This window comes from Parasteatoda tepidariorum, chromosome 8, assembly GCF_982258835.1.
Source record: "Parasteatoda tepidariorum strain Cologne lab strain chromosome 8, Ptep-v5.0, whole genome shotgun sequence".
Lineage (NCBI taxonomy): Eukaryota > Metazoa > Arthropoda > Arachnida > Araneae > Theridiidae > Parasteatoda > Parasteatoda tepidariorum.
The window spans coordinates 96,751,408-96,766,167 of NC_141762.1; the positions used below are offsets into that span (position 1 = coordinate 96,751,408).

Below are 14,760 nucleotides of genomic sequence, written 5' to 3' on the forward strand. Positions count from 1 at the left end.
TAGAATAATTGCCTTAGAAAGTAACTCCTCAAAAAGGGATTACTCAAATGCGTGTTTCGTTTCAAGATTAGACTGTTGTAATAAATATGGTATGAAAAATAATCTTATTTGAAAAATATGGAGAAATCAATAGCAATAACAGCTAAAATATCGATAGAATAATTGCCTCAGAAAGTAACTCCTCAAAAAGGGATTACTCAAATGCGTGTTTCGTTTCAAGATTAGATTGTTGTAATAAATATCGTATGAAAAATAATCTTGTTTGAAAAATATGGAGAAATCAATAGCAATAACAGCTAAAATATCGATAGAATAATTGCCTTAGAAAGTAACTCCTCAAAAAGGGATTACTCAAATGCGTGTTTCGTTTCAAGATTAGATTGTTGTAATAAATATCGTATGAAAAATAATCTTGTTTGAAAAATATGGAGAAATCAATAGCAATAACAGCTAAAATATCGATAGAATAATTGCCTTAGAAAGTAACTCCTCAAAAAGGGATTACTCAAATGCGTGTTTCGTTTCAAGATTAGATTGTTGTAATAAATATCGTATGAAAAATAATCTTGTTTGAAAAATATGGAGAAATCAATAGCAATAACAGCTAAAATATCGATAGAATAATTGCCTTAGAAAGTAACTCCTCAAAAAGGGATTACTCAAATGCGTGTTTCGTTTCAAGATTAGATTGTTGTAATAAATATCGTATGAAAAATAATCTTGTTTGAAAAATATGGAGAAATCAATAGCAATAACAGCTAAAATATCGATAGAATAATTGCCTTAGAAAGTAACTCCTCAAAAAGGGATTACTCAAATGCGTGTTTCGTTTCAAGATTAGACTGTTGTAATAAATATGGTATGAAAAATAATCTTATTTGAAAAATATGGAGAAATCAATAGCAATAACAGCTAAAATATCGATAGAATAATTGCCTCAGAAAGTAACTCCTCAAAAAGGGATTACTCAAATGCGTGTTTCGTTTCAAGATTAGATTGTTGTAATAAATATCGTATGAAAAATAATCTTGTTTGAAAAATATGGAGAAATCAATAGCAATAACAGCTAAAATATCGATAGAATAATTGCCTTAGAAAGTAACTCCTCAAAAAGGGATTACTCAAATGCGTGTTTCGTTTCAAGATTAGATTGTTGTAATAAATATCGTATGAAAAATAATCTTGTTTGAAAAATATGGAGAAATCAATAGCAATAACAGCTAAAATATCGATAGAATAATTGCCTTAGAAAGTAACTCCTCAAAAAGGGATTACTCAAATGCGTGTTTCGTTTCAAGATTAGACTGTTGTAATAAATATGGTATGAAAAATAATCTTATTTGAAAAATATGGAGAAATCAATAGCAATAACAGCTAAAATATCGATAGAATAATTGCCTCAGAAAGTAACTCCTCAAAAAGGGATTACTCAAATGCGTGTTTCGTTTCAAGATTAGATTGTTGTAATAAATATCGTATGAAAAATAATCTTGTTTGAAAAATATGGAGAAATCAATAGCAATAACAGCTAAAATATCGATAGAATAATTGCCTTAGAAAGTAACTCCTCAAAAAGGGATTACTCAAATGCGTGTTTCGTTTCAAGATTAGATTGTTGTAATAAATATCGTATGAAAAATAATCTTGTTTGAAAAATATGGAGAAATCAATAGCAATAACAGCTAAAATATCGATAGAATAATTGCCTTAGAAAGTAACTCCTCAAAAAGGGATTACTCAAATGCGTGTTTCGTTTCAAGATTAGATTGTTGTAATAAATATCGTATGAAAAATAATCTTGTTTGAAAAATATGGAGAAATCAATAGCAATAACAGCTAAAATATCGATAGAATAATTGCCTTAGAAAGTAACTCCTCAAAAAGGGATTACTCAAATGCGTGTTTCGTTTCAAGATTAGATTGTTGTAATAAATATCGTATGAAAAATAATCTTGTTTGAAAAATATGGAGAAATCAATAGCAATAACAGCTAAAATATCGATAGAATAATTGCCTTAGAAAGTAACTCCTCAAAAAGGGATTACTCAAATGCGTGTTTCGTTTCAAGATTAGATTGTTGTAATAAATATCGTATGAAAAATAATCTTATTTGAAAAATATGGAGAAATCAATAGCAATGACAGCTAAAATATCGATAGAATAATTGCCTTAGAAAGTAACTCCTCAAAAAGGGATTACTCAAATGCGTGTTTCGTTTCAAGATTAGATTGTTGTAATAAATATCGTATGAAAAATAATCTTGTTTGAAAAATATGGAGAAATCAATCGCAATAACAGCTAAAATATCGATATAATAATTGCCTTAGAAAGTAACTCCTCAAAAAGGGATTACTCAAATGCGTGTTTCGTTTCAAGATTAGACTGTTGTAATAAATATCGTATGAAAAATAATCTTGTTTGAAAAATATGGAGAAATCAATAGCAATAACAGCTAAAATATCGATAGAATAATTGCCTTAGAAAGTAACTACTCAAATGCATGATTCGAATTTTTCATCTTGTTTGAAATATTTTGGGATATTTAAAAATCACGTGAAAATCAATATTAATAACTGCCGAAAATACAATCAAAACATTATATCGATATACGATACTATCAGCGTAAATTGAGCTCGCCAAAAAGTGATTATCTATATGCATAATTCAAATTTTGTCTGTAAATTTTTGTAGAAAATAAGTTTTTCAACAAAATTTTTACTTTTTTTTTTACTTTTCAAACGAAAAATCTTTCTGCAAAAACTTAGCTTTCCGCCAATGTTGCCGTGTCGCTGTGATTCGGATACGGGGGTTTACAACACGGTACAAAGTTGTAGTTCACTTTTTAAAGCAATCGCAGACTGTTTTCGACACAAAAACGCTATATCTACAGTTTTTCACCATGTGGCAATGAAAGCAATTTCATTTTTTTAGGAAAAGTCACTTTCCGTGGACACGACTTATATATAGCTATCGCTGCAGTCTTTCAAAAGATAAGTCGGTACACTATAGGTAATGTACATGACTTCTAGCATCTTTAAATGTGTCCTGAACCCTAGAAAATTTGTTGTCTCAGACACAGAAACGCTCCTAACCATTTCAACAATGCTTAATGGTCCCATCAAAACATTTTGATGGTTTATGTTGGCTTCAGTACGATTCATGATGGTCCATCACTATTTGATGGCTTATGTTGGCTTCAGTACGATTCATGTTTGTCCATCATCATTTGATGGCTTATGTTGGCTTCAGTACGATTCATGTTTGCCCATCATCATTTGATGGCTTATGTTGGCTTCAGTACGATTCATGTTTGTCCATCATCATTTGATGGCTTATGTTGGCTTCAGTACGATTCATGATGGTCCATCACTATTTGATGGTCACCATCATCCAACATATTTCCATTATGAGTTCATCTTTTTTGTTATGCAAACAAACTTCCATCATTCCGTGACGGAAAATACTACTTTTATACTACGATAGTTAACCATCAAGAGAATTTTCATTCTCGTGGACCAACAAATCATGACGATTCGTAATGGTTCATGATGGTTCCAACATTACATTTTCATGATGTCTTAACGGGAATTCTTGTTTGTTCTCACCAACATACCATGGAAACAATTTCGTTTCTTTATGTTGAACCATCATAAAACAATCCACATTCCTACATTGGGGTGACGGTTGTTCATCATCGTTCCAACATTTGATTTCTAAGATGCTACGATGAAAATTCGTGATAGTTCAGCATAAAGAAACCATCAATGCAAGTAGCTATTCTTATGTTGAACCATCATAAATCAGTCCGTATTCCTACATTGGGGTGATGGTTGTTTTATGTTGGATGACATCAAAAATATAATGGTTCATGATGGAATTATTGATGGTTACCATCAAGATTATGTTGTTCCATCAATGGAAAACCATCAAAAATTTCGACTTGGGAAAGTACATATTTTCTTAATCTCTATTTTAAATTTATATAAAATAATTATTTCTCTCTAGTAATAAAAGCCAATATGATGGTTATAAATAATGGTAAAGTGTTGTGAAACAATCAAATGTTATTTGAAAACTAATTTTTTCCCCATCCATATTGAAGAAAGAGCAACCCCATTGCATACTTGCGTCTTCAAACAACGCACACTTTTCTTTAGTCAATTAAGATTAAACATAATCTTCTTATCTATTTGTTGCCATGGGAACCTCTTGTCAAAATTCTAATGCAGTAGGCAGGGAAAATTGAATTTTTCTTTCCCTTAAACCTTACTCACTTTTTTATCTTCTTTTACATAAATTTTAGTTTACGTTAGACAAGAAAAAGTTTCGAAAATTAAATTAAGCCTAAAGCAACGACAGAAGAGAAAAAGTTATTAAAATTCACCTGTCGATTGTCCTGAGGAAACATACGAAACGATTATGAAGAGTAAAGAAACAAGCAAATTACTTTTTCCATTAAACTGCTATTTATTTAAATAATAATAGTGTTATCAATAACTGTTAGACAAGAGTATATATTTTTATTTAATTTGAATCTTTTGATTTCCTACCCTTTTAAATTATTTAATGTAACTTTTTTTCTAATTGGTCATAAAGACTCGTATCAGTAAGCTTTAATATATATTATTGTCTGCTAAAAATTGTTATTAAGACTTGTATCAGTAAGCTTAATTAAATATTATTCTCTATTAAAAATTGTTATTGAGATTTTCATCAGTAAGCTTAATTGAATATTATTGTCGATTAAAAACTGTTATTAAGATTGGTATCAGTAAGCCTAATTAAATATTATGGTCTATTAAAAACTGTTATTAAGACTTGTATGAGTAATCTTAATTAAATATTATTCTCTATTAAAAATTGTTATTAAGACTTGTATATGTAATCTTAATTAAATATTATTGTCTACTAATAATTGTTTTTAAGACTTGTATCAGTAAGCTTAATTAATTATTGTCTACTAAAAATCAATCTACTCATAGTAAATAATTCTTAAAATAATAGTTATGCAAGTAGTAAGAAATGATAATAATAATTTGATGTTACAATATTTTGTGTTATAAATGATAATAAATAATAAACGTTAATATTAAACTCTTTTTGAACAGTTCTTTTACCATAATTTCTATTATAATACAAAATATATAAATAAAACTACTTCAAAAAAAATTTCAAAAAAAAAACTGCATTTTAAAACAGTTTTCAAAAACTTATATGCTAAAACTGTTTGTAAAAGGTAAAGATATATTTCGTATGGCAGGGTATAGCTCTTAAGTGACCTTTCCCTAAAAACCTTTTTATTCCTACACTTAAACTAGAAAACACCTTTAATTTTCATGTATTACTAAAACGTACCGTTTCTTGCTCGCTTCTCCACCACACCCCTCATGCTCTTTGCAATATTTTATGCTTCATGGCGATAAACAGAAAAAATATTACATCGGAATTAATAGTAGTGGGAGGTAAAGACTGGGTAGTTAAGATTCGGAAAACTGCTGGTTTTACCCTACTATTGGGTGAGACCAGATAGATACACATGTTAACTCAATGGAAAATGATGAAATACTAGAATTTTAGGTTAATAGTAGGTAATATTATATGATAATTTAAGAAAATTATGCGTGTAATCTATATATTATGTGGTCAAGGCCATACTCCAGGGGGAGAAAGAGGGAGACAACTGTCCTGGGGATTGCCGAACGACGTATCCAAATACTTTAATATAGTGTTTACCAATTAGTTTCTTTTTTAAAAAAAATTGTGGAGAATTTCTTTATATCTATATAAAAACCAAAATTTTGTACAAAGGGTCTTCAAAAATTCTACGAAATATTAAAATAAGAAGATGTACAAAGAAGAATTATGAAATAAAAAAGAAAATTTTTTTGATCGGAAAACGCAAAGGTTTTCATCAGGACGACGGTAAATGCGATATTTCTAAGCATAATAATCCAAAAATAAAAATTACTCTTTCTAATGCGTCGATATCGCTACTAAACTATCTTTTTGTAAGATGTTTTATATCTATGTGTGAGTGAGATATTGATATCTAACTCTTTCCTTATAACGGTATTACACAATTTTGAAAATTCTGTGCAAAAATATGTTTCTTAAAATCTATTTTTCTATTGTGAAAGTTTTTTAAAAACAGGTTTTAGCTGGATTTGGAAACAAGCTCTCCGAAATATCTGAATTCGGAGTCGAACATTTCATCTACTGACTTCACAGTTCCGATTACTGTATTTGTTACTGTGGGTGACCGAAATCGGTGGTTATTGACTTACACCGGTGAATGTTGACATTCACTTTGGTGAATGTCCGAAACATATACTAGGTCTAGTTAAGTGCCACTGCCCAGTATGTCCTGCATCAATGTTTTTTAACGGTTCAGTGCCACTGTGTTATTCATTTAACCCGTATGCTCCACGTCATTGTTTTTTTTAATGTCTAGTGCCACTGCCCAGGAGCTACGATGGCTCAGGGGATAGAGCGTTCGCCTTCCAATGAAGTAAAGCGGATTCGAATCCCCAGAAATGGCTGGTCGAAACGCATTCCGCATCTGGCTTGCACCAACCACAGTGCCTACGTGAAATATCCTCAGTGGTAGACGGATCATGGGTTAGAGTCCTCTTGCCGTCAGGCAAACCATGGGAAGTTCTCGTGGTCTTCCTTTCCGTGTAACGTAAATGCGGGTTTCACCGTTGAAAGTCAACATTTTCTTGATTTCGGTCATTCGCAGTAATATATTCACCAAACAGTGACGATGAATATCGGGAAGATATAGTTCCATGCCATTAAAAGACTCCTGAAGGCTCATAACAATTATAAAAACTCTTAATAAAACTTTTTCGAAAAAAGTATTTTACTTGTTAAAATACGTCGAAGAAAATCAAATTTATTTGAAGATCGTTGCGTTTCAAAGTCAAAAAGACACAGATCTGTCAGATTTACCTCGTATTTTAAATTCTTCTCTAAAAAGATACAAGGGGGCGAAGCCAAATCTTTCAACAAAAAATAAGCAGCCTTTAAGTACTTTTTAAGTACTTAAAAATTTTTTTAATCACTATACACATTAACAAAATGCAAAATAACTTCCAAAGGCTTCACATGATCATGATAAAATAACTAGTTTTTGACAAAGAACTTTTTTCTTGATTTTATTAGCCATTATAAAAAAGTGAAGAGGTTTTTCGGTTCGACTTCAGAGGCTGGGAAATGAAGCCTGAAATAGAGAATATCGTGCAAAATGCAGCAGAGTTGCACTTGAGAGTGCAAGAATCTCACCGAACTCAGCTCTGTCGACGCACACGCGGACTCGCAAATATTTCATCAAACATGTAAAGTAATTGGCGTTTTCATACGCTATGAACCAACAGTGCGCCGAAATGGATTGTGGTTGAATGAATTGTGAAAATGTTGAATAGAACAATGCGAAAATCGACATGGTAAAGAAAAAAAATCGAAAAGGGAAAATTAAGCACTTTTTAAAAACACCCAATGAAAAAAGCACCTTTAAGAGCTTTAAAAAACGAAAATCGAAAATAAGCACCTTTGAGCTCTTTTTAAAAACGCTACGCACCATGGATACAATGAAATTATCTCATTAAACACATATATTCTATATTTGGCTACGGAGATGGTTGATACACCCATCAGAAGTGCTCAAGCGAAATTCTAATTTTTCTCCGCCCACATAAACACAAGCTAGGATCTATCAAAACGCATTCCGTTCATATTAGTTGACGTGGGTTCTCTTAAATGTTACCATGACAACTCCTTCTCCATTTATAATCTCTCATGTGAGTGTCTTGCATGTCACAAAAATCTGGGCGATCGAATGTGTCAAAAATATCCGATGAGTATTAAATAATATGTATTAAATTTAGGCAGTTTTTAAAATTTTGGGCATTTTCGGAAAGAGTATAACAATTACTGCATGCATTCGAACAGACTTGCCCAGCGTCTTTGTGCTTTCGGGGCATTGAGATCAGCTCTAGTAATTTAAATCCATTCGTCAGTCGCACGTTCATAAAGTCTGCCATGTTGACTGTAACGAAATAAACTCAAACTTTAAAGTTTATAAAGACGTCTCCAATGCCGGCTAATCACAAAAGCAATCTAGATTGAAATAAAGATAGGGTATATTTTGAAGTATGAATAAAGTGAAATAGCGTGAATAAAGATACAGAAATAAGCATGCTTTAGTTTCTGTTCCGAAAAGTAGAATCTCAGAGTCCCAACGAAAAATGGCAGTATAAGGTAATGAGGCAAACACGTTGCAAAAAGAAAAAAAACATGATTTGACCTGTAGGAGAAAAGGAACAAGATGGGCAGGAAGGTTACTACTCATAAGAAAAAGAAATGAAGTAGTTGGGTGGGTAAGATGTAGAAATGAAATTAGAACTAGTTTTCCTGACATGGGGAAAATATGAAAAACTAGACAATTTACTAACTATATCAGAAACTTTGAAAATATAGAATCATTTCGAGGAGTCCAAGTCATTCGATGAAAAGCTGGATCAAGTATTGGGAGAAAATTTCCTTCAAGAGACTCGTGGTGGACTTTTTAGATGGAACTAACCCACATTTGCGTTATATGGAGAGGAAGACCACGAGAACCTCCCATGGTTAGCCTAACGGCAAGGGAACTCTAACACATGATCCGTCAACCACTGAGGATGTTACACGTCAGCACTGTGGTTGGTGCAAGCCGGATGCGGATTCGTATCAACCAGCGATCGCAGGTATTCGAACTCGGTTCACCTCATTGGAAGTCGAACGCTCTATCCCCTGAGTCATCGCCGTGTAAAGCTAAGCATAGATTGCACTACTGGTTAAAACTCGTCGTATGACTTTCAGGTTACTATCTTCGATTGATTTTCACGCCTGAGCTTGAAAAATGGTGCTATCAAATATTATTAGTGTTTACAATATAACGCGTTTTTTAAATTTAAATTTCAACTAAACAAACAACACAAGAATTTGGCAGACTCAGCAAGCATCCTATACCCTGCAAGATGCAACCCAAACAATAGCTAACTATATATAATATTTGGCTATATTTTACACAAATATGGGATAACACTCAAAACATGACAAACCTTACTTTATTAATGTCGTGATATTAATTTTCTTAAATTTGTTTTAGGCTTACAGCCAGTTAGAATTTATAAATCACAGGAAACTTTTATGAATGGAAAAATTATGCTGCAATTTAAAAGTAAATCACGGCAATGAAACTTAGTTGGATATTAAGCCTGTTCACACAGCTCCTCGCAAACATAACATAAGCGGAGGGATACACATTCTCTACATTTCTTCCGGTTTTAAGAAGTTTGTAATTGTTTACATTCAGTCAACAATCCATACAACCACAGATGAATTGTTGCTTTGATTCAAGTAAATGGAAGTCGAAAAATTACTTGGCTGCCTTTATAAATTCCGCTTTACTTCAGAAAACAGATTCAACGTGCAAAAACTAGACCTACTAACAGGGGTCAAAGTTGAACCTACGAATACCCACCGATTCATAGCAAGATCTGTGAACCAGGTTCAGGTCAATATCAACGTTTGTCATTATATGTCATAAGAAAGATAATTGTCGTCTTACCCAAGTCAAAATTCTTGACGGTTCCATCAAAAAAACTTGATGAATTTTGTTGGTTTCAGTGGCCCCACATCATTTGAAGATCACCATCATCCAGCATTTTCCATTGTGCGCTCATAGTTTTTGATAAGCTAACAATTTCCATCATTTCGTGATGGAAAATGTCACTTTAATTCTATGATGGTTAGCCATCAAGAAAAATTTAACTCTCATCGATCTTGTTGATTCTCAACAATATACAAATTTGGTTTTTCTTATGTTGGACCATCATTAATCAGTCCGAATTCCCACTTTCGGATGATGGTTGTTCATAATTGTTCCAACATTTGATGCAAATTCATGATTATCCATAATGGTACATTTCTATGATAGTTTAATGGAAATGCTTGTTGGTTGACCAGGAATTTACCATCAAAACAAGTTGCTATTCTTATGTTGGACCATTAAAAATCAGTCCGAATTCTTACATAGGGGTGATGGTCACTTAAATTGGTTACCATCAAAAAATATAATGGCTCCTGATGGAATTATTGATGGTTACCATCAAGACTATGTTGGTCCATCAATGGAAAACCATCAAAAAATTTGACTTGGGTACCGTTTTGTACATTCTGAGAGTACATTGTACAGTTTGTACATTATACATGCAGAGACATTTTTATTCATGAACTAACAAGAATTTTTTTTTCCTTCAAGATTCCAATTTGTTTGAAAGCTACTGCAATTTTTAATCTTTTAATTTCTTTTCTGCTTTAAATAATGTCTATTTATCCATTGTTTTTAGAAAATAAAATTTTTATATGCTTGCACTTGATTTGATGTCTAAAATAACAACAAAAAATAGAGAAAAAGAGAAAGAAAGGGATAGCATATTGCAAGACATAAGCATCGTTACATTTATAGTGAGATTTTTACAATTATTAAAAAAAAATCTGTGGAATTTAGAGGACATAAAAAAAATTTCTTTACTTATTGTGTCACACATTCTGTTTTCAAAAAAAAAAAATTTCCAATCAAAGTTCATTATTTTTTATATAATAAATATACATTTTATTAATGAAATTTTATTAACGCTTTTTTTTTAACAAGTATTGTAGAAAAAAAAATTAAAGTCAATTCCTACTAAAGTCAACAAAGAAAAATTTTATTTCAGTTGCTTTTTATCATAATAATTAAAATTTTTTGCTCCCATATAAAACTGAAATTAATTAATTAAATTTAATGAATGAATTAATATTCAAAAAAACCGTATTAACATCAAGTGTCCACCAAGCTTAAAAAAATGTATTTGTAATTGAGTGGTTGCATAAAAAGTATTTTATTAACGATTGAAAATTTGAATAAGATATAGAGTGAGTGTGAACTAATAGTAAGAATTAAAAAAATACTGACATTTAAGAAAACACAATGATGAATGTAATGCCGTCAGAGGTAAGGCGAGCGACGCGAGTATAAAAAAGAAATCTATACATAATAATAAACGCGGCTGTGTGCCTGTCTGTAATCACAATATATCGCCCCAGAAGCCTCGCCCAGGCACGAAACTCGGCACATAATTGTGTTTTGACAAAATGAAGAAGTATTTCTTTTTCTTTTTCAAGAATTTGGATTAGTTTTTTTAGTTATCAGTCATTTTGTAAGAAAATCTATGCTTTTTCGGCTTCAAAAAGCCATATTCAAAAAACTATTAAAAAATGCATATACTTTTTTCCACTCTTACAAATGTATGCTAATGCGAACCTTACAATTGAAAAATTAATTTTCGGCAACTTAAACCAATAATATACGAAGGAATTAATAATTTAATTGTAAGGTTCGCATTAGTTTACATTTATCAAAGTGGAGAAAAGCTTAACTTTTGTACTAAAAATGTGGCAACCTATTCGATACGTAAATAGAACGCTTCGCCCTTCGCTTTGATACATTTGTCTGCAGCAGAACTGGATATGAAGACAAAATTGCAGGACAGGAACACTTTAATTGTCCACTAATCTTCAGATTTCCTGCTATGTTTTAAAAAACTTTATTTGTGAAAACCTTTAGCGTGGCGGACAGCTGGCCGCCTTAGGCGGCTAGTAATACAATATTTCTAGATTCGAAACACTGAGAGCGATAGTGATTGCATTTTCATTTATTGAAAAGCAACTAGACGCAAGTGGTTTTGGTTTCTGCAAAACCAAAGAAAGTTAGAGATGGAGAGAAAAACTGTACTGACGGCAAGAATAGGGAAGAAGGGTTTAAAAATAGAAAAATGAGTTCAATCGATAAAGTCTCGGGGGGCTATGGTATCATCTTGAACCTCGTTCGATTAATGATGAATTTGATACTCTGGAACCATCGAACGATCTGTCGAGGGTCGCACAAAGAACAAATAAAACGATGCGCAGACAACATGGTTTAGTCACTCTCGTGACGCATAGAATTAAATAATACTTTAATCAAAAATATACTTTGCAAATTTGCATTGATATCTGAAATAGCTTAGTATCAAATACGAATACATAAAAATAGGCGAATACATAAAATCATGCGTATCATAAGAAAAAAAAACTAAATGGGATGTTTCTGATGTCGAATTACCCTAGAACTCTTCTTACAGAAATCTCTTTGGCAATATTTATAAGAAGTTCTGGAACAAAAAAATTGCAAAACACCAAAATCTAAAGGAAGATGTTTTTCAACTTAGTCCATTGTTGGAACAGATCGCAGGTGAGCTTTTTAGTTTGGACATAGTGCAAAATGCATATTAAAAATGTCCATAACTCAAAATACGTATTTTAGGAAAGGATCATAGCTCAAAATACGCACGTATTTTATAAAATAGCCATAGCTCAAAATACGTATTTTAGGAAATGGACATAGCTCACGTATTTTAGGAAATGGGCATAGCTCACGTATTTCAGGAAATGAACACAGCTCAAAATACGTATTTTAGGAAATAGCCATAGCTCAAAATACGTATTTTAGGAAATGGTCATAGCTCAAAATACGTACGTATTTTAGGAAATAGCGATAGCTCAAAATACGTACTTTAGGAAATAGACATAGCTCACGTATTTCAGGAAATGAACACAGCTCAAAATATATATTTTAGGAAATGGCCATACCTCAAAATACGTATTTTTGAAAATGACCATAGCTAAAAATATAGGAAATGGACATAGCTCAAAAAGCGTTTTTAAGAATTTGGGGGCTGTACAAAATGCGCCTTTTCAATGTAAAGACCGAAATTTTTCGAAATCTCGGAATTCGGATTGGTAAAATTTAGAAATGCAACGTTTTAGACGATCTCTATATATTCTCAGCTCCAAAGCCTAAAGAAGTATTTAAAAATCAAAATTTCAACTACATAAAAAATGGATAGAATACTCTAAATGTATAGAACCTGTGGCAACTATTTAAAACGATCTGTTGACAGTTGAAGTCTTAAAAAATACTAAGTTAAAACTGAGTGATTTATGCAAATGAACGATGTTACATTACAAATTGAAATATTATCATTAATTTATTTTTTCAAAAAAACAATATTTACTCAATATTTTTAATACAATAAAACAATATTTTTATAACATGAAGTATATAAAAAATATTATGAAAACATTAAAAAAAAATAAGAAAACAATTTCCCTTCCTATCTATGGGATAAGTCACTGTTTAAGTTGAAGAATAAAACAATGTCATTAGTGGACAATTGTCAATGGTTTTATTGCTATTTTTTTCATTCAAGTGAGTATCGTATTGTTTTAACAAAGAAGCGAAACCTTTGTAACTTGACAAATTGTCTCTCTTCTACATTTAATGCTAATGTCAGATAAGTCTAAGAATGTAATTGAATGTCTTTCTGAACCCTAATGCTATGTAAAATTGAATGCTAATCTGAACTATAACGCTATTTAAAATTGAATGCTATTCTGAATCCTAATACTATTTAAAATTGAATGCTATTCTGAGTCCTAATGCTATTTAAAATTGAATGCTATGTTGAACAATAATGTTATTTAAAATTGAATGCTATTCTGAGTCCTAATGCTATTTAAAATTGAATGCTATGTTGAACAATAATGTTATTTAAAATTGAATGATATTCTAAACGCAAATGCTATTTAAATTTAATGCTATTATAAACCCTATATTTATAATTGAATGCTATTCTGAATCCTAATGCTATTTATAATTGAAGGCTATTCTGAATCCTAATGGTATTTATAATTGAACGCTTATCGGAATCCTAATACTATTTATAATTGAATGCTATTTTGAATCCTAATGCTATATATAATTGAAAGCTATTCTGAATCCGAATACAATTTAAAATTGAAGTCTATTTGAATCCTAATATTATTTAAAATTGAATGCTTTTCTGAACCCTAATGCTATTTAAAATTGAATGCTATTCTGAACTAAAATGCTATTTAAATTGAATGCTATTATAAACCCTAATGTTATTTATGATTGAATGCTATTCTGAATCCTAATCCTATTTAAAATTGAATGCTATTCTGAAACATAACGCAATTTAAAATTGAATGATATTTTGAACTATAATGTTATTTAAAAACTGAATGTTGTTCTAAACCCTAATTCTATTTATAATTGAAAACTATTCTGAATCCTAATATTATTTAAAATTGAATGTTTTTCTTAACATTGGAGCTATTTAAAATCGAATGCTATTAATCCTAATACTATTTCCTAATCCTGATAATTTGCTAATCCTAATAATATTACTGTAATCGAATGTTTTTCTGAAAGTGTTTTTTTTTTAATATTGAGAGAAATGAGTGTTAAAGCTAGAACACTTTTTTTATTACTATCAGCATTTTTTTTTTTTTAAAAAATCAGTTTTTCCCCCAAATGAGACTAATAAAAACTTTTATTTTTCCTTCCTCAGAGAGGTTTTAGCACATAAATCCTGACTTAAGAAACTTTTTATGAATCTTTTGTCCCGAAAGATTAGATTCGCGTTAAGTAAATAGAAAGAAAAAAACCCTAAACGTTTCATTGTCAATTGCACTCACTAATCTTTCAAAAGCTGACTTTAAAAAAAGAAGTTTTTTAAAAACCAACGGACATTGTTTCAGGTTGTGGAAGAATTGTTACCACCCTTCCCTGGGGATGAGTTAATGTCCCCGCTTTTGAGCTCTGTAAGCATC

The 14,760-nt window shown here is 31.1% G+C and overlaps 1 protein-coding gene across 4 annotated transcripts in view; it reads right to left on the reverse strand.

The window, feature by feature from the left end:
• The window catches only part of LOC107453616 (SCY1-like protein 2), a 556,894-nt gene that overhangs the window by 336,351 nt on the left and 205,783 nt on the right, over positions 1 to 14,760 (reverse strand). The window lies entirely within an intron of this gene.